Raw genomic sequence first — 21,316 nt, 5'->3', positions numbered from 1 at the left:
AATGAAAATTATTAAAAACTGTCACCGTTCGACAGTGGCAGAAAATAGACTAGCATTTCCCTGAATTATGGCTATTGAGAATGATGTGGTCAAAAATTTGTAAGTTAAAGGTAGTTTTGTTTCTATGGAACTAGCAACTAAAAGTTGCTTTATAATAATTATATGGCTTTGAAAACTCAAACTAAATATAACCCATAATTATTTATTATTTCATAAATTATGTAATAAGTAATAGGTAGTATATAATTCAACGAGCATGTAATGATGCGTATTACTCAGGTTGATAAAGTTTGCCACCCGACCCGAAGGCGAGTGTCGATATTCATCTGAGTGAGTAGTAGCCATTACATGCGAGTAGAATACTATACTTTTTCTACGACTTTTTTTATTTCATTATTAGAAAAATTATTGTCTATGCTTTATAAATGAATCGTTCGTTTATTGATAACTATAACAAAAAAAAGTAAAATAATTTTTTATTGGACAATTTAAGCAAATTTATATAAATAAACAGTTTATTGACTATTTGTTTGTTTTATTTCTTCAAACAACACGTTTTACAAAATGTAACAAAAATTTAAGTTTAAATCTACAAAATGTCCACTAATAGGTATATCAAAGGGATACCGGATCATTATTAGAAACATTATTATCTATGCTTTAAAATTAATCGTTCGTTTATTGATAACTATAACAAAAAAAAAGTAAAATAATTTTTTATTGGACAATTTAAGCAAAATTATATAAATAAACAGTTTCTTGACTATTTGTTGGTTTCATTTCTTCAAACAACACGTTTTACAAAATGAAACAAAAATTTAAGTTTAAATCTACAAAATGTCTACTAATATATCAAAGGGATACCGCTCGGAGATGGAGGGGTTATTCCAGGATTTGGAGAAAAAAGACAAAAGATTTTTAAGGGGCCTTCTAGCTTGGGTTGCCTAGGGGCCTCAAGATTTTTAATCAGGGACTGGTGAAAGTTGGACAATGGACTCTACAACAGAAAAAAGAATAGATGACTTTGAGATGCATATATACATACGGCTGCTGATAATTTCAAAAAGTTACTAACAATGAAATACTTTGGCGCTTGAGCAAACAAAAAGAACGACTAAGAATAACCAAAGAAAGAAAAATACAATACTTGGGCCATGTGTTGAGAAGGGAAAGATATGAACTACTACAAATCATATTGGAAGGTAAAGTACAGGGCAAAAGATCAGTAGGAAAATGCCAGAACTCATGGCTGAAGAACCTGAGAAGATGGTTTGACTGCTCATCCGCAGAAATTTTTCGTGCGGCTTTTTCATAAGCTACAAGAAGAAGACGTGCTTAATATATTTATTTTGGGCATGCCAGGTTTCCCCAACACGACTCTACCTTATCAGCAGAGTCTACGAAAAGTGTACGGTAAATTGAAGCTGTAATTACAAAAAAAGAAATATGTATGTCTGTGTAGGTACTCACTTTATAATGCTCAAAAAATTACAGGATCTGGATTTCAATGCATATTTTTTTTATAATTCTCGTATCAAAGTTACGCGTGAAGTTAGTCGTATTGATGACAGTTGTTGGGGAAACCCGGGCGACCCATTTATTTTATGATATAATAACAAATCTTCTATTTGGAAGGCCAAACCATGTATACGTTTATAGTAAGGTCCTGAAACTGCTTTAAGTTATGCTTATATGGGATTGAGCCACAATTATTAGTCCAATGAAAATAACATTTTTAGTTGTGAAAAAATATTATTCTAAAAAATCTGGAGGATAAAAAATCTTCCCAGAATGTTAAAATTTTGAGAACGATTTCCAGGGTGGAAATCTAAACTTCAAGGATTAGTTAATTAATAATGTAATTTTCATTACACCAATAATCATGGCTCAGTCACATAATATAAACATAATACTACGTTTATGGTGTTTATTTATTAATAAATTTGTGTAACATAAATAAAAGTTACAACATTTTAATAAACAATTTCTTTATTATTATTCATACAGTATTTATTTACATGGTAAATAAAGTAATCTTGAAGCATTATCAGCTTGTTTGTAACTGCGAATGAGTTTTTTCAAATCGCCAAATGGAAAACGCAAAAACGTTCTTCACGAATGATTCTTCATTTCACAGCAGCAAAAATTTTTTCATTGGGTCACTTTGGACAACTGTAACAATAAGAAAAAATACATTTAGCATAAATTATAAATAAAATAAAAAAATAGATCAATAGGAGTATTAAATGTATTGTTGACATAAAATTATTATTCCTTGTAGAAATAGACAATTGTATTAAGAAACCACAAGAAAATAGCTTTAAAATAAAATTATTCAAACAAGGACAATTATGAGGGATTAAAAATTAGTTAGAAATATCACGATTTATTCTATATACGAAATTATTTATAATTGGCTATTTTTGTTGGGAATAAGACAAAACTTTACTTTAAAATTAAGTTTATTTGAAGTTTCGATTTCCACGGAAATCGTTCTCAAAATACAAAACATATTAAAAATTATATCTACTCTGCTAAGTTTGTCTCAAACATAAATTATTTTTATCATTACTGTTGAGAAATAAGGAACTGTATATTGGTATACATAATATACCTAACTTTGATAAAAAATATTACGTCTTAGATTTTTGTAAAAGTCTTTGCGATGTTGAAATTTGGACTTTAAGTTCATTTGAATGAACCCGACGATTAGAACAGAGTAGCAATACCAGTTTCAAAATATTCGTAAAAGTGGATCCAACTTTCAGACAAAAAAAACTGAATACTATAGATAATTTGAATGAAAGTAAGTAATCACTTACTGATTTAACGGTACATTTTTTATAGAAATTTTGCAACAAAATAAAAACAAACTTACCATAATCTTATTCCAGGGTTAGGCGTAACTGAGAGCTCTATTTTAAGATCTTGTTGCAAGCATTTTTGGAACTGCAACTCCAGGTGCTACTCTTCGACGACGAAGAAGTCAAAGAACTGTCCGAACCATATCGCTTGGATCCATTCTTGTTACCAACTTTGAGGGTCTTCTCCAAAAATCGGTCAATAACCTGGCGAACTTGGCAATGAGTGCGGCTGAACGGATTCGTATACATTTTGTGCGTTGATTAAAAAATTTCACGACAACTAACACTGAACTTGTAGGATGTATTCGATTAGACAACGTTTAGATTTTGACTGTCTTGGGTTTCGGTGTCGCTTATATACTCATTTAGGAGATACGTCACTAATGTTAGAGTCGTCAGAACACATTTTGCGTCAAGCGATTATCCATCTATTCTGACTTTTGATTATTTTGAATATTTTTGGTAGTGTTTTCAATGTTTTCAATATTTTTTATGATATTTAGGGGAACGTTTCCATTGAATCTTTGGAAAATGTGTTTCTTTTTAGAGGAAACGATTGTGATAAGCAATAGTTTTAAGTACATAGGATCGGTATTACAGAGTAGTGGAGAAATACATGGGGATGTATGCAGTAGAAGTAGGGCAGGATGGATGAAGTGGAAGAAAGCGAGTGGTATTTTGTGTGACAGAAAAGTTCCAATGAAGCTAAAGGGAAAATTCGATAAAACAGCCATAAAACTTTCTATGACGTACGGAACTGAATGTTGGGTAGGGTGAAAGAAAGAGAAACAACGAATGCGTGTGGCGGAAATGATAATGCTTAGATGGATGAGTTAAGTGAAAAAAACAAAGGATAAAATTAAAAATGACTATATTAGGGGAAGTCTAGGTGTGGCATCAATTGATGCCAAAATGAGAGAAGATAGGTTAAGATGGTTTGGTCATGTTCGACGATAATCATCCAATACGAAGAATTGCTGAAGTGCAGATTCCTGGAATGAGTAGGAGAGGCAGACCAAAGAAGACCTGGGAGAGACGCTTAGGCAGGTCATGTTGGTAAAGGGGATTGATGTTGATATGACCCAAGATAGAAACTTATGGAGAAATGCAATTAGAGAAGCCGACCCGCATAGGGATAAGACAAAAATAATGATAATGAGGGGAACTTTTCTATTATATAGAAGATGGATTACATCTTTGAAGCTTACTCTGTCATATTTTTTCTTTATGTCAATCAGACATAGAAATGCTGCTATATTATACTCTAGTGATTTCTCAGCATTGTGAATTATGACGAATAGTGCATCTGCACACAATCTCTCAGTCATTTGCGGATCTATGAGAAGGAGAAAATAGGGAAAATTTCCTCCCCAACAAGGACCAAAATTAAAGAAAAAAAATCGTTCACACATAAAAAATATTAGCTGACTCTGACATAAAACTTAAACCATAGACAGCCTAATTCAATCCAATAAACCCCCTTCTTCTTCTTTTTCAGCCTTACGTAATCCAACTTTGGACATAGGCCTCCCCCAATCCAATCAAGTGTTTTATATTTTGCGCCATTTGCTTCCAGTTGGGTCCTCCAATCTTTTTAATGTCATCAGCAGAGCTCATCAGAAACATTAACTAACCCCCTAATTAGGAAAATTAAGGAAACTTAATGCATGTAAGTTATTATTTATGTTTTTTTATATGGTCCGAGTTTATCTTTTTTGTCTTTTGGCCGTCCATGGCAAGGTCCCCTCCCCCAAGGGGAAATGCCTAAATAGATCTGCCACATTCAGTAGGTACGAAAACACTGTTGTTCATTTGCTAAACTTATCTTCTGATTCACCAGTTCTTGTAAAATTTGAGTTGTAAGTTTTGGGGGTAGTATTTAACAAGTTTATACATAATGTAGTTTTATGGCTGTTTTTTATCTTCTCTTTTTATCTCCATTCCTCCGGTATTTTATTGTGTTACAATTTTGTTAATGTTGTTATGTAATTGTTTTATCACGGCTGCTCAATGGTAGTTCTCTCAAGTTTGTTTGGTACTCCGTCTTTACCTATAGCTTTTCAGTTCTTCGGCTTTTCGAGTATTTTTCGAACTTTTTTTGTATCTATATTAACTTCTTTATTTGTGGCAATTTTTGGTCTTTCCGATTCTAGCTTCATTGGTTCTTCCTCTGCATAGAGCTGTTTTACCTAGATACTCAATCCATATTATATCCTTTTCAATTTCACGTCACAAGAAATGCTTTCACGAAGATGGCACTAGGTGGAATTTGTAGCTGAAGATGTGAAGTTTCGGAAAACGTACTTGTAAAATAGAAAAGAAGTAGTCTTACATGTTTTAGATCGATTGTAATGAGAAAGTTTAAATTCAGCGTTTTTTAGGCGCATTTCAAATGTCATATTTGTTTACAAAACTCAAAATCGAAATTTCATGATATAAATTTTGAAGATGAATGAAAATTCCATAGAAATTGGTCAATGGAAGTGATAATTTTTATTGATCTGATGAGAATCGTAAAAATGGCAAAATTCGCCCAAAATTTATTTTTTTAACAGCTTTATAAAAACTGACATTATTTGAGGCCAAAGGGAAGAATTGCATACGAAATTTGCACTTTTCACCTTTTAAAATGTATTGTAATTTTTGTCAATAGGACACTCTGATCAAAAGACATCGAATTTTTACAGACGAGTTGATATCTTCTTCTTCAAGTACCATATCCACGACGGAGGTCAGCAATCATCATAGTAATTCGGACTTTAGAGACGGTTGCTCTGAAAAGTTCATTTGATATACACCCATACCATTCTCTCAGGTTGCACAGTCATGATATTCTACGTCCAATATGCTTCTATTTCCTTGGACCTTTTCCTTGCATAATGAGTTGGAGCAACTTGTGTAATATGTCCGAGATATTCACATTTTCTTGTTTTGATTGTACTTAAGATTTCCATTTCTTTATTCGAGTAGATATAAATTTTATTAAAATAGCTATTTGTATAACAAGGGAGGAAAGTGCTACTTTTCCTCCCGAGAATGAAGTTTACTGCCCGACGCGTAGCGGAGGGCAGTAATCATTCAAGGGAGGAAAAGGCACTTTACTCCCATGTTATACATATGGTTTTTCCACCTTCCTCAAATAACAAGTCATTTTTTCATTTTTACTTAATTTATTTATGTAACTAACCAACAAAATTTATTAGAACTAAAACTAACAAGTAGGTACAATATAACTGTCAACTGTCAAATATAAGTCAAATTATTAATGTAAACATTGTTAAATCAGAATAACAACTTACTGTTTTTTACCATTCTGCAAAATAGAGAGTGTTTATAAATAAACGTTAAAATGTATAGATACTTACGTAATAGAAAATAGATATTGTACAGAGCGCCAATAAGTTATATTTCATGAATGATATACCATGACGTCACTTTTACTTTTCCTCCCTAGGGAGGAAAAGTACAACTTTGCTCCCTACAATCAGGTCCGGAAAAGTATACTTTCGGTAGAGGTAGGTGGAAAAATATATTTCGCGCGCGTAACTGACATTCAAATTCATCGGTCGTTCAAGCGTTGTTTCTGAGAAAACGGTTCATTTTTTACAAACGGAGCACACTAGTTCGCTCCCAAGGTCAAAAAACCCCCTTAATTACATACTAGTTCGCTCCGAAAACCATAACCTAGTTCGCTCCCATTGTTAAGCGGATTAAGTAATTATCTATAAGTTCTAGGAAAATTAATATCGGCAAAATTGGTACTGTGATTTTTGTGTTTTATATAGAAATTGTATAGAATATTGGTTGTTACATATTTATATAAATATATGAGACAGTGGAATTAGATTATTTAGATTTAGCCCAATAAATGACCGTTTTGGAGAGTAATTTTCTGCGTTACGGCGAATTTGTTTGAAAATTTCGTTTTAGGTTCTGCTTACCCTTTACTTCAAAGTTGGACTTGTGCCGTTGGTTGCTTTTACTTGGGGGGTGAAAGCCCCCAAGGGTCTCATGGATGAGAAAAAATACTTTTGAAATTATTCCAAAAATGGATAAATTGACTAATTCTAAGCAACTTTTGTTTTTAGAGAGTCTTTTTAACTAGTTATTACTTTTCGAGTTATTAGCGAGTAAAAATGTCTATTTTTCGACAAAAGAAGAACACGTTTTCTCAAATAACTGAATAAATATATTAAATAGTATAATATTAAATAGTATAATATAATAAAAGTATTTTGTTGAAAAAAATAATGTGCTTAGCAAAAATGCAGCTTGATTAATTTCGCTGTGTATCAATTACAATGGTTTTTCACACAAATCGTCCATTGCCTTCCGCTTAACACCATTACTTGTAGTTTTTGCCGGTTTAACACTGTTTTTGATAAACTTTCATGGGTGTGGTTATCGCTTTATTCAAGTATACTGTTACAAATATTTAAAGTTTTAACAAATGCTTCGCAACTTCTTTCTACACACTGTCAACCTTTAATATTATTAGCAAGCATTTTATGGAAGTTATACTTGTAATTGTCAATAAATAACATAGACTTTCAGATTTCTCCATCATGAACTAAATACATTCAAACCGTAACTAAAGTAATAATGATGAGATTTGCACCACCCCTCTATCTTATCATAAAATTTCAGGTGACTACTAATTACCAACCTTTTCAAACAAATAAATATCACTTGCAATTTTTTATACGTAAAAACCCAATCAAATATTGAACAAGGGAATATGAGCTCTAACATCATAATTCTTTAGTGATAATATGGTTATAATTTTAATATAATTTTAAGTAAGAAGTAGTCTTATATTTAGGTAAATACAAGTTTGAGATATATTTATTAAATTTTTTATTAATAAAATGTAATAAAGTACCTGCTTTATGAAGGAAACATTGTCTATATACGACGACCCTGGCTATTAATTATTATTCATTGTGTACCCAGTAAAGGCATTTTTAAACTATCTTTTCAAAGAAATATATGGCCGGAGCGAATTTACCTATGCCCCTTTTCTGTAGGGTACTAAAATCTGGCCGCCGGAGCGAACTAGTATATGCCCTTTACAAAAAGTGCTAATAAGCATTTTTGTTCAAAATCATCTCGACTACACTTCTTGTTGGAAATATTTTTTCTACGGCTTACAGATTATTGGTAAATTGATATTTTCCGACTACCCTCCTTCGAGTCGGGTTTTAGTGGAAAGCCCGGGGGTAGGAGTGTCAAAATTTTTTGCATCTTTTTTCTAGTCCAAAAATTTAGATTCCTATCAAAATTTAATTTATAAAAGTTTATCAAAAAAGTTTATATGTTTTTGTGCAACGTGTATGTGGCCGTTTCTTTCTGTTTTTTTGCTGTTTGCTGTTGTACGGAGGACTAAGTTAGCATTCACAATTTAAAAATCAAATTTACATTCCTAAGATGCACTTGTTTACACCTCTATGTAGCGGTACTTTTTTAGTATTTGACCATTAGCTCCGATGATGACGTTTATGTCGAAAGCGCTCAGCTAAGGAAATAAATTATTTACACACTTTGACATACTACATTTTCATTTTCCCTTAAAATTTAATTTGTTTTTATAATTTTTAGAGATTCAGCGGCAAGTTCGTCTTTGATGACTGGACTAAAAAATTTCTATTCATTTTTAATTTACGAAATATTTTTATTTACTTATTTCTTGTATCTGATTATGAATGCAAATATTTTTATAATTTTTCTAGTTCTTATATAGTATATAATATCTAATATATTTATTTTATGATGTAATAATAATTTTTTATTCTATTTAGAGATGCAGAAAAAAGCATATATACATTAATAGTATTTAATTTATTACTAAATTTGTATACTGTTGGGTTAGCGAGGTTGGTGTAACATAAATAAAATTAAAAAATTTTAAGAAACAATTTCTTTATTTTTATTCATGTAGTGTTTATTTACACGGTAAATAAAATAATCTTGAAGCATATCAGCTTGTTTTTGACTGCGAATGATTTTTTTTCAAATCGTCAAAGGCAAAACGCAAAAACGTTCTTCACGAATGATTCTTCATTTCACAACAGCAAAAATTTTTTCATTGGGCCACTTTGGACACCTGTAACAATAAGAAAAAATACATTTAGCATAAATTATGAATAAAGTAAGAAAAATAGATCAATTGCTGTATTGAATATATTGTCGAAAAAAAAATATTATTCCTTGTAAAAATAGTCAATTGTATTAAGAAGCCATAAGAAAATAGCTTCAAAATTATTCAAATAAGGACAACATGAGGGATTAAAAATTAGTTGGAAATATTACGATTTATTCTTTATACGAAATTATTTATAATTGATTATTTTTGTTAGGAATAAGCCAAAATTTTACTTTAAAATTAAGTTTATTTGACGTTTCGATTTTCACTTCGGAAATCGTGCTCAAAATACAAAACATATTAAAAATTATATCTACTCTGCTAATTTGTCTCAACCATAAATTATTTTTATCACTACTGTTGAGAAATAAGGAACTGTATATTGGTATACGTATACCTAATTTTGATTAAAAATATTACGTCTTAGATTTTTGTAAAAGTATTATACGACGATATAAAAATTATTATAATTAGAACAGAGTAGCAATACCAGTTTGACAATATTCTTAAAAGAGGATCAGGCTGAAATAAACTGAAAACCATAGATATTTTGAATGGTAATAAGCACTTAGCAAGAAAAAAATTGTGGTTAATAGAATGAATTTACACTTACTGATTTAACAATACATTTTTCATAGAAATTTTGCAACAAAATAAAAAAACTTACCATAATCTTATTCCAGGGTTATGCGTAACTAAGAGCCTTATTTTAAGATGTTGTTGCAGGCATTTTTGGAACTGCAACTCCAGGTGCTACTTTTCGATGACGAAGAAGTCAAAGAACTGTCCGAACCATATCGCTTGGATCCATTCTTGGTACCAACTTTGAGGGTCTTCTCCAAAAATCGGTCAATAACTTGGCGAACTTGGCAATGAGTGCGGCTGAACGGATTCGTATACATTTTGCGTTGATTAAAAAATTTCACGACAACTAACACTGAACTTGTAGGATGTATTCGATTAGACAACAGTTTGAATTTTGACCGACTTCGTTTCGGTGTCGCTTATATACTCGTTTGGAAGATACGTCACTAATGTTAGAGTCGTCAGAATACATTTTGCGTCAAACGATTTTTACATTTCACCTGAATTTTAAAACATAAACAAGCTGTTCAAAGACCACACGGTCTCTGGTATTATGTCACGGAAGCAGACTTTGGATTTTCTCGTTAGAGATAATGGGCTATTAATTTATAACACCATAATTTATATTTTGAATAAACTTATTGCTATTTTTGAAAAATATCGTAATGTGCTCTTATTTACTAAAACAAGAAGAGTGCAATACAATTTTATTTTGGAATGATAAATTTGGTAAAAACAGGAAGAAAACTGCAGTATGTTTTGAAGTATAGGTATATTGTAATACATAAATATTGATTGTTTGCTGGCATGTGCCTCTGAACAACAATTTATATTATTATTCGCTTACGCAGAATTTATTTTGGATCATTTAAAAATAAAACGAAAAATCTAGATTGTTTACATTTTTATTATTTTCGTTTTTAATATATTATCAACAGGTTGGCGACCTCTGTGTCTCTTATATGAAGTCCAAATGAATAATGGAAGCTTGGAAAAACTACCAAATACTTGGGAAATATGCAGGAAAACTTACCAAATACAATAAATGGAAGAGAAGTGCAAAAAGGGGATCTTGCAGGAGGTTTTGCTGGAGTGTTTCACATATACCTGCCAGCACTTAAATCTAAAAGATTCTTTTCAATGATTCGGGACAGAGGAAGCGGGGCATAGGAACCAGACCTACTTAAAAGACTTAATAGCTTTGATCGCGCTGGACAACCCGAGGGTACCCAGAGGGAGAACGCCTGCGCATTACAAAATCGAGCGTTCGCGGAGGTCGAATGTTTCCCTCTGAACACCCTCCGGATTTTTAATTCGGTGTTCGCGCAGTACAGAAAAAAGATCCTGAACGTGTCCGGAATACCCTCTCGACGTTCGAGGATTTTGTTTCGGATTTTAAGTTCGCACAGGCGCACAAAATATTTGGGAAAAATTTCTTGACATTTCTGTTCTTACTCCTTCCAATTCTTAACCTAAAATATTGTTTTGTTAAACAACTTGTAGATGTAGATTCTGGTTTTTAAAGTTTTGAAATTATGTAAAGTATTGTATCATTTAAATATTCTTCAAACAAATTGTAATATTTTTTATAAAGCTTTTTTAGTTGTTTTTGTCAATGTTTTCCATTTCGTATGTTTATAAATCATTAGGTAACTTTTTTAGTATTATTTTCATTCCATATTCGATAATTATCTATTACGGTAGTATGTATTACCACCGAACAAGTATTACAATAAATTGTACTCTGTTTTTACTTAATTTCTTCTATCTAGATGAGCTTATAAGTACATACCTACATATTCTTGTGGTTTATTTTTCAGTTTGCAAAACTGAAAATAGCAATAATTTTTACAAAATTATTGCTATTTTGCAACAAGGGTGACTATTGTTTAAATTTTTAACCAATTTTATATTGTAGGAAATTTAATTACGCAACTTTTATGTCTATACAACTTTTCTCGGAAATGAATACTTTTAAAGATCTAATCAAAAAACAAAGAAAAAAATCGAATTTTTTCTTCATTTTTTGACATTTTGATTATTTAAACATTGTTCCGGACCTTTTTGAGTAGGAGGATAACTCAAATATTATTATATGCGTTGTTTTCAAGCAATTTCTGTAAAAAAAATATGAGTCACCTCTCAACGTCCAAATGTACTCATATTTTTACAGATACCCTGGTCTATAGAAAGACAGAAGACTAGAAATTCTCTGCGAAAAACATCAATCCAAAGAATATAAAGTGGGTCATAAGCCAGTTTGCTCCATTTAAATGTCCAGGGGAAGATGGAATATCTCCTGCCCTACCACAAAAAGGATTTGACATCTTATTGCCCATCTTTACAAAGATCTTTAGCGCTAGCATAGTACTAGGTTATATACCAAAGACTTGGACAACTGCAAGGGTGGTGTCCAAACAAAATAGGACGACAAGATAACGCCCTACCTACATCCTAGAGGCGGATCAGTTTTACATAATTTCTGTTGAACAAAATAGAAACATTCAGAACTCCTTAGAACTCCCAATGGCAACCAGCATGTACCTATATCAGAAACGAAAATCAACAGAAACAGCACTAGACGAAGTAGTTCAGAAAATCAGGGACTCTAATATGATAATATTAAGATATAATACATAAGACTCTTAATGGCTTACATGAAATACCCTTTTGGTAAGAATAAACAACAAAGCAGATCTTTCCCTTTGGCCATGTCGAAGAAACCACATTATCTGACTGTAGTAAGACCTACTATTACATATGGCGCACTAATATGGTGGTATAAATGCCAACCAAAGACCATCAAATATAAGCTAAATAAGCTTCAACAACTAGCATGCATGCTTAATCATAACAGTGGCGTTATCGACTACCCCAACCGCCTCCATGGAGTTCATGCTTGATATGGGCACTCTCAAGGGCACATAAACAAATCGGACTAATGAAAAGATTAGTCGTTTGGTAAAAGATCATTTCCAGAGGTCTCCAGCGTTTCTATTTTTCTATGATCTCTTTCTCTATGGTCTCCTTCTATGGTTTCTTCGTGGATTTGGAAACATTAACAGATATATTGGTCTCCTGATTTCCTACTTCAGGGAAATATTGATCACATGGTAAACATAGTAACTTTAAACCAAAAATGCTTCGCAAGCAACAATTAATTTATTCCTAAGAACGAAATGGTTGACGCAAATCATCATGATCATTAATCAGCCCTGATTTATCTATTGTTGAACATACTCCTCTAGATATTTCCATATATTTTTGTTCTGCAGCTCTGCTATCCAATTGGTCACAATTTTTTTGAGGTCGTCGGTTGGGGTGTTGATGCAGATACTTAGAAATAGAAAAATACAAAGTCATTCGAGTTGATGGTTTAACAGCAATTGAGCTTTGTTACTTTTTTATTTGCTTCAGTATCTAGCTTTGTTTATGCTTCACGCTTTCTGCTCTAACGACTTTGCAAATTTTTGCGTACTATTTGCATATTTTACACGTTTTATCAACAACTATTGTAAATAAATTTGACCTTAATGTTTTTTAATGATTGTGTTTTTCTTTAATTTTTCCTGTTAGTATAATGTGAATATTTAATAAGTTTCAAGTAACAATGATTAATGAATGAGGCGAAAAATTAGCTAAAGATAAAACACTAACGAAGAATAACAGAGCAGCAGAGTCATTAAATACACTATATTGACGACATTTATTTAGTTATTGGCGTTATTGCGATACATTGCATCTTAGGAAGGAATAGAATCAGATGGGCCAATGTGTAACTGGCAACCTGGTGACGTGGTCTCCAATATCTCTAGAAAAGAGGCACCTTTAGAAGAAAAATTGCGATACAGAAATATAAAGAAGAGAAATAGGGAAGTGTAAACAAGCTTATTAATATAATATATCGACTTTAGTTTTTCGAATAGGAATCCCATAGTTTTGCAAAAAAATCTGTGGGATTTTTTGGAACACTCACTCTTCAACAATGTGATCAATGACATGGTTCTCTCCGCAGTTATATTGTGGTGACGATTGCTTATCCATTTATGTAGAGGATAGTTGCATCTACCATGGCGAGTTGGGATACAATTTACAGTGGACCATGTTATGCATGGTGGTCCAAATCCAGATGGCTTATGGATGCGTTAGTCATGGTGAATTTCTCTTCTTGAAACCATTAAAACCGTTCTTTTGTAAAACACGAATTAATGACAAAATATTTACAAGAGTTGGGATTGGATGACAAGTGATAAGAGTTATCGCCAATTTTTATTGGAACCAGGCAGCAACAATACGTCTTCAAAATTTTAACGAAACGAAAGATTTCTTAAGGAAAAAGGGTGTAAGGCAAGGTTGTATACTTTCTCCAATGTTGTTTAACTATACGTAGAAAAAACATTCTTATAAGCAGACTCCTATAAGGGCAATAAAGTAAGCGGAATATTTAATAACATTAGCTATTCCGACGACAACGATAGTGGTAGATAATATCGAAAATGTTCAATGTCTTTTAAACGATCTAACTCTTGCAAGTAAAACTTTAATTTTGAAAATAAATATCAAGACGACAAAAACAATGATTATAGGTAGAAATAATTACCTAAATGCAAAGATATATGTAGCTGAAGAGAGAGGTAAAATAGACCAAGCCAGAAATGCATTTTGGAAACTTTGTGAAACGTAAATTTTGGTAGAGAAGCCCAAGCGGGCATTTTTGCAGTTACTCGAGCGCGTCAGATTATTACATGGGGAGAAACCTTGTACCCTGAAAATGTACCTCTACCATATATTTTCTCTTAATGCAGCTGAGTTCGTTCATAGGGGCCGAAAAAAAATTTATCCTTAGAAAAACTTGAAATCGTCAGATTAAGATAAGGTAAGTTAAGTACATGCAAAACAGTGTGTATTTCAAAAATCTGACCATTTGAGCGGGACGTAAGGAAATGGGTGAGTCCCAAAGTTTCACAAGAAAAAAGCGAATATTTCGCAAAATGAATGACAGATCGAAAAACTAAAAAATGCATGCTCAATATTTTTCAAAAATCTATCGAATGATATCAAACACGACTTCCCACGAAGAGGAGTGGGGGGTAAATTTAAAATTTTAAATACGATTCCCGCGATATTTCGTGAAATGAACATCAGATCGTAAAACTGAAAAATACACTTATTCAATATTTTTGAAAAATCTATCGAATGGCACCAAACACGACCCCCCACAGAAGTGGGGTGGGGGTTACTTTAAAATCTTAAATGGGAGCCCCCATTTTTTCGAGACTTTTTTTTCGAATTATGCATAGATGGCGCTATAATCTAAAAAACGATTGTTGGAAATGGAAAATTAAATTAAAAATGGAAAGTCCCTACTAAAATGGAAAACTTTACTTAATTTTTTTTGGTTTTAGGACCTACTCTTCACAACCCAATAGGGCCCCATAACGCTCGAGTCACTGCACATTTAACATACTTTGCTCCCCTATCATTCTAACTGATCGCAAACTGGATTTCAACCTGAGATAAAGATGCTAAAATGTTTGGCCTATTCGTTTCTTTTGTACAAAATGGAAGCATGGACTTTAAAGACAAGAGCAATCAACAATTTTGGAATATGGTGCCTGCGCCGAATGCTTAGAAAATCATGAAGGTACAGAGTTAGCAATGAGGAAGTATTAAGAGGAAACAGTAGCGATCAACAGGTAGCGAAAACGCGTTCCAAGATTGCGGCTGTAATTTTGAATATTTTTTCGAGATATTTGGCACACGTATTCGTAATATAATAAAGAATGGCGGTACAGAGCCCAATTTCAAAAATATATTTATTTGTGAAAATTACCCTGTAATTAAATAAAATATTAAAAAAACGAGCCTGTACCGCCATTAAGAAGAACAAAAAAATACACTTTCTTCAAATAAACTTTTTTATCCGATGCCTAGATTTTGTGTCATTTTGGAACTACTAATGAAATAAAAAAATTTAGTAGTTCCAAAATGACACAAAATCTAGGCATCGGATAAAAAAGTTTATTTGAAGAAAGTGTATTTTTTTGTTCTTCTTAATGGCGGTACAGGCTCGTTTTTTTAATATTGTATTTAATTACAGAGTAATTTCCACATATTAATATATTTTTCAAATTGGGCTCTGTACCGCCATTCTTTATTATATTACGAATACGTGTGCCAAATATCTCGAAAAAATATTCAAAATTACAGCCGCAATCTTGGAACGCGTTTTGACTACCTGTTGATCGCTACTGTATCACCTTAAGAAGAGCGGACCTACAAACAGGATAGGCAACTTTTTGATTATGTAAACAGTAAGAAGGGGGTACTAGGGGTACTGTACTAGGGTACAAAAAGGGTAAGAATTATATCGGACAAAATAAGATGTCATGGCTGCGCAATATTCGGCAACGGACAGAAATCCACATGAAATGCTTCGCAATGCTGTTAAAAATAGAAAAAATTAATCCTGTGCATCTAACATCACTATACGGATGTGAAACCTGGATCATGAAGGTTAACATGATGAACAAGTTGGAATCCTTCGAGATGTGGTCATATCGTCGAATGCTCAGAATATCTTGGGTTCAACGCATCAAGGCGAAGGTGACTTAATCAAAATGATAAAAAAGAGAAAACTTGAATATCTCGGGCATATAATGAGAGGTAACAGATACAGGATGCTGCAGTTAATACTCAACGGAAAGATCGACAGAAAAAAAGGGGATGGAGAAGAGGCAGGCGACTTGAGATTGAATTGTGTTATTTCGTTCTTGTGAATCTTCAACCACCTTGTCTTCTCTGAGGTTATTGGTGAATTTCCTGGAGTTGTTGAATGGACTGTATTATTTGGAGTTTCTATTTAGTACGTAAAAGATAAGAGTAACACGATACAAACTTTTATTTCTTTACGTACTATAGGTAACAGGAACAGGTATACTAGGTTAATTTGTTGATTATAATATCTAATATGTTGTTACACTAATCTTAAGTTTTCGCAATCGCTCTGACAAATTCTGGTTCTTAAATTTAATATTTGAGATTCAAAGGGGAGGAGATTTTTCGGTGAGACTTTTCTAATGACAGACTTTTTTCTTTTCACCTTATTTTATAGCGACATTATCATACATAAGTACATATAATTAAAATCCATTAAAACATTTTTCATAATATAAAACTTTCCACGTTATCATAGATAAATATGGCAAGGCACGTGTGATAAAACTTCACTGTCAGCTTTTATTACAAGACACAGATTAACGGCAAATTGATTTAAGGTTTAAAAGATTTTGTGTTCTAAGCCATGAAAAGGAAGGACACTTTGACATCGTTGTGGTATAATACACTATTTGAAAGTAATTTGGAAGTAATATTGGCAAAGAAAAGATATTAATAATTCTTCTTCTTAAAATGCCCTCTCCTCAATGGATGTTGGCTACTACAGATTCAAACTCTTCTTTGTCTTCATCTGTTTTTATTAGCTGTTCAAAATTTTGCCCTGTCCATTGTCGGATGTTTCTTAGCTACGAGAGTCTTTTCCTTCCTAGTCCGCTCTTTCCCTCGATTTTTCCTTTCAATATTAGTTAAACAGATTGGTACTTACTTATTATTTCTCAGTATGTGGCCTAGGTATGTATGATGTTTTTCTAACTTTCACTGTCACTGTGTTTCTAGATATTAATACTATTAGTATAGTATAGTTGATCCAAAAGATGGCATAGCCCAGACATCCAAAGTGAAAGTTATCCCTCCGCACCAAATTGTTCTATATGGTCCACACAATGCCCAGAAAAAAGTCACACCATTTTGAGCGTCGGGTTTGGGGGGCGAGGGGGGAGAAATCGGTAAATTCGTAGTTCTTTAAGTTTTTCGCCAATATTTCTAAAACTATGCGGTTTAGCATGAATAACCCTTTATACAAAATTGTTCTACATTAAATTTGAAATCAAAAAGGCCCTATGCATAATCTTTCTAAAATGAATGGTTCCAAAGTTACGGAGGTAGTATAGTATACCTGTTACAAAAAATGCCTAACCCTAACATCCAAAGTAAAAGTTTTCCTCCAACACCAAAATGTTCTATATGGTCCACATATTGTTCAGTAAAAAGTTACACCATTTTGAGCGTCCGGTTTGGGAGGGAGATGGGAGAGAAACCGGTAAATTAGTAGTTTTCTTAGGGTTTTCGTCAATATTTTTAAAACTATGCTTTAGCGTAAACTATATTATATACAAAAATGTTCTACATGAAATTAAAAACAAAAAATGTTCTATACATAATTTTTATAAAGTCAACGGTTCCAGAGTTATGGAGGGTGAAAAGTCGAGGTTTTCGATACTTTTTTATATTTTTTGGGCAATATTTATGATATAACTATACCAAAAACCCAGACATCCAAAGTGAAAGTTATCCTCCAACAGCAAATTGTTCTATATGGTCCACATAATGTTCAGAAAAAAGTCACACTTTTCACCCTCCGTAACTCTGGAACCGTTGATTTTATAACAATTATGTATAGAACTTTTTTTGTTTTAAATTTTATGTAGAATATTTTTCTTTTAGAACATTCCTTACGCTAAAGCATAGTTTTAGAAATATTGACGAAAAACTTAAAAAAACTACTAATTTACCGACTTCTCCCCCCTCTCCCCCCCCCAAACCCGACGCTCAAAATGGTGTGACTTTTTTCTGAACATTATGTGGACCATATAGAACAATTTGGTGTTGCAGGAAAACGTTTACTTTGGATGTCTGGGTTAGGCCTTTTTTTGGACCAATTATATTATACTACCTCCGTAACTTAGAAACCGTTCATTTTAGAAGGGTTATGCATAGGGCCTTTTTTATTTCAAATTTAATGTAGAACAATTTTGTGTAGAGGGTTGTTCATGCTAAACCGCTTAGTTTTAGAAATATTGACGAAAAACGTAAAAAACTACGAATTTGCAGATTTCTCCCCCCTCTCCCCCCCAAACCCGACGCTCAAAATGGTGTGACTTTTTTCTGAACATTATGTGGACCATATAGAACAATTTGGTGTTGGAGGATAACTTTCACTTTGGATGTCTGGGTTTGGGTCTAACTATACCATACTATATTACCAAATGCCAAATATTGTTCAAAGTTTCATCAGTGTTTGATTAAAGTTTTATGGAATCAATTTAATAAATATTTTCTGATTTTGTTTTGTAAACAACATTCGTTAGATGTCCCCACATAAAATAATAACCTGTTAGGATAAATGATATATCAAAACTTTTACGACAAGCTATAACTAGAGACCAGAATATATTCTAAATTCATTATTTTTGCATATCTGGTATATTTTGTACGTTCGTCTATTTTACTGACCGTTGCACGTCATTATCTACGCCAGAGATCTAAGTTGACATAGTTGCTAAAGTATAAAAAAATCCTGAATCCATTTTAAATCAAATAGATCACATAAATATTCTAAACGTTGATTACAACAAAACAAATTAATATTCAATGTAAATAAGTAAAACCTTAAGAAATAGAGAACTAGAATTAAGTTATAATCTTTTAAGATTTGCAGTGCAAGCGTTTTTGCACTGCATTGTTAATAATTAAAAAACGGCTCCGAACTCTTGGTATGAAGCCGGTAGGTTTCTTTGTATATGTCTACAATAATAACTAAAAAAGTTGTCAGATACCTCGATTATTCCAAGTCGTGATAAAATTAGGTGAAATTTATATTTTTATAGTAGAGGATGTTTTTATAGCAAAGTAAATAGTTAATAAAAACAGTAAATATAATAAAACAGATACTTACAGTAAAGAATATAAACAAATATGAAGTGTCATCACCGTAACTGTCAAATAAATGTTACCAATTTATTCTAAAATGTCACCTTCGTTCGATTACAGTTACAGTGTGATTCGAGTAAATGTGCTTCACAAAAACGCTTTATAATCCATTTATACAAATTAAATGAAACATATTATTGTGTATTTCTTTAGGTTAACATTAATAGAGATCTTCAAATATTATTTCTACGCGTATATAATAAAATATGTCTAGTGGCTGTAATGCCAGTGTACTCGGCAAAGTGATTATAAAAAAGAACACACCTACCGCCTAAATATTTCGTGTTGGTATCATGTGACGTCACAGGCTATGACGCGGATGACGTGCAACGGTTAGTAAATTAGATGAAGTATATATTTTACTATACGCTGTGAGCTCGTACGTAGAGGGGATATTTATAAATTCGCGAACGCCAGTAGTAGCAAGTCTGTAAACGTTTACCGGAAATTTGACATAAATGTCAAAGTGATTAATTTAAAATTAAAATTAAAAACATTAATTATAAAAAATATTAGTTGGTCAAAGCTGTGGTATATATTTTTACCTTAAATATACTTCGTTTTAAATACTGAATTTACGTTTTTTTAATGTTCCGTAACATGTAATATCTATTAATCTTACCGCCATCTACACGATAATTATGAAAGTATCCGAAGTAAGAAATTAATATTTCATCAATAGAACGTCAAAATGATTAGCAAAATCTTAAAAAAATGTATTACAATTTAATTACTTTTTAGCGTTGTAAATATTAAGCGATAACAATTAAATAATAAATTTAAAAATTACCGGTGAAAGTTGAATTAGTAATCCGCCAGGAGCGACACCAGCGAAGCTCAGAGCGTATACCCTATTTATAAACCAGGATGAGTAAACTCAAAAGCCAGATTCACACCCGATAATGTCACTATGATGATGTGGCCTTCGACGGTAATCCATAAATATTATATTATACTAATACGTCGCTAACGAGTTCTAAAGACAACTCTTTATTATAAGAGTAGACTAAAATTCTAAAAATTAAAGGAATAACGCAGAAAACACAAAAAATCGCCGATATAACTTAATTAACCTATAAAATCCCAATAGTGTCAAAATTTCAGTAGTTAATTTCTATTTTGAGGAGCAAGACTATGTTAGAGCAAAATTATGTTAAAAAATGAATACATTTTTTTTCCAAAATTTCTGTGTTCTCTTTGTTCAGTCAGGTACTTCCGGAACCACTACTAATACATTTTACAAATCTTTACATAACTATTCGGACTTTAGACTGCGGCTCTGAAAAGATAATTTGATGTATGTACATCTGTACCATTCTCTTAGATTGCGCAGCTATGATATTCTACGTTTCCCTATGCTTCTTTTTCCTTGGATCTTTCCTCGTATAATGAGTTGGAGCAAGTTGTACCTATATCTCTCTTAGCTCTAAAGTCAAATCTCTGGTGCAGACCACTCTTCTTATTTTGTTAAAATTTGCTGTAGCCTTTTTTACTCAATTTTAATTTTCTGGAAGTTATCATCTGTGGAGTTAATCATTGTTCCGAGATATACATATTATATTGGTCTACTTGTTCGACATTGGTTCCGTTTATAAAGAGATTTTCATTATTTCTTCGAGTTTTAGATATTTTCATAAATTTTGTCTTCTTGATGTTCAATGTTAGACCGGATTCTTGGCTATACATGGCTATTCTGTTCACCAGTCTTAGAAGATCTTCAATATTTTCGGCTAAGATGACAGTGTCATCCGCGTATCTGATGAATCCATTTACGTTAATTCCAGCTATTCACCCTCAAGATCTTTTCTGAGATCTTGAGATCTACAGCTTGAGATCTTGAGTCTTTTAGGATCTCTTCTAAGTAGGCATTAACATAATTGGCGACAATACACATACC

General features: G+C 32.3%; 3 long non-coding RNA genes across 3 annotated transcripts; 1 reads left to right on the top strand and 2 right to left on the bottom strand.

Moving 5' to 3' along the window:
- Positions 1-1,971: 1,971 nt before the first annotated feature.
- Positions 1,972-3,509, bottom strand: LOC126879908 (uncharacterized). Its single transcript, XR_007696329.1, has 2 exons — positions 2,879-3,509; positions 1,972-2,172 (listed from the first exon to the last, which is right to left on the bottom strand). It is a non-coding gene; the product is annotated as an uncharacterized LOC126879908 (long non-coding RNA).
- LOC126879909 (uncharacterized) lies at positions 2,874-9,836 on the top strand. The gene is made up of 2 exons (XR_007696330.1): positions 2,874-2,961; positions 9,757-9,836. It is a non-coding gene; the product is annotated as an uncharacterized LOC126879909 (long non-coding RNA).
- On the bottom strand, positions 8,767-9,970 carry LOC126879907 (uncharacterized). The gene is made up of 2 exons (XR_007696328.1): positions 9,674-9,970; positions 8,767-8,967 (listed from the first exon to the last, which is right to left on the bottom strand). It is a non-coding gene; the product is annotated as an uncharacterized LOC126879907 (long non-coding RNA).
- Between the last annotated feature and the right edge of the window lie 11,346 nt (positions 9,971-21,316).

This window comes from Diabrotica virgifera, chromosome 2 (assembly GCF_917563875.1).
Source record: "Diabrotica virgifera virgifera chromosome 2, PGI_DIABVI_V3a".
Lineage (NCBI taxonomy): Eukaryota > Metazoa > Arthropoda > Insecta > Coleoptera > Chrysomelidae > Diabrotica > Diabrotica virgifera.
This window is presented reverse-complemented; position numbering and strand designations above follow the sequence as displayed.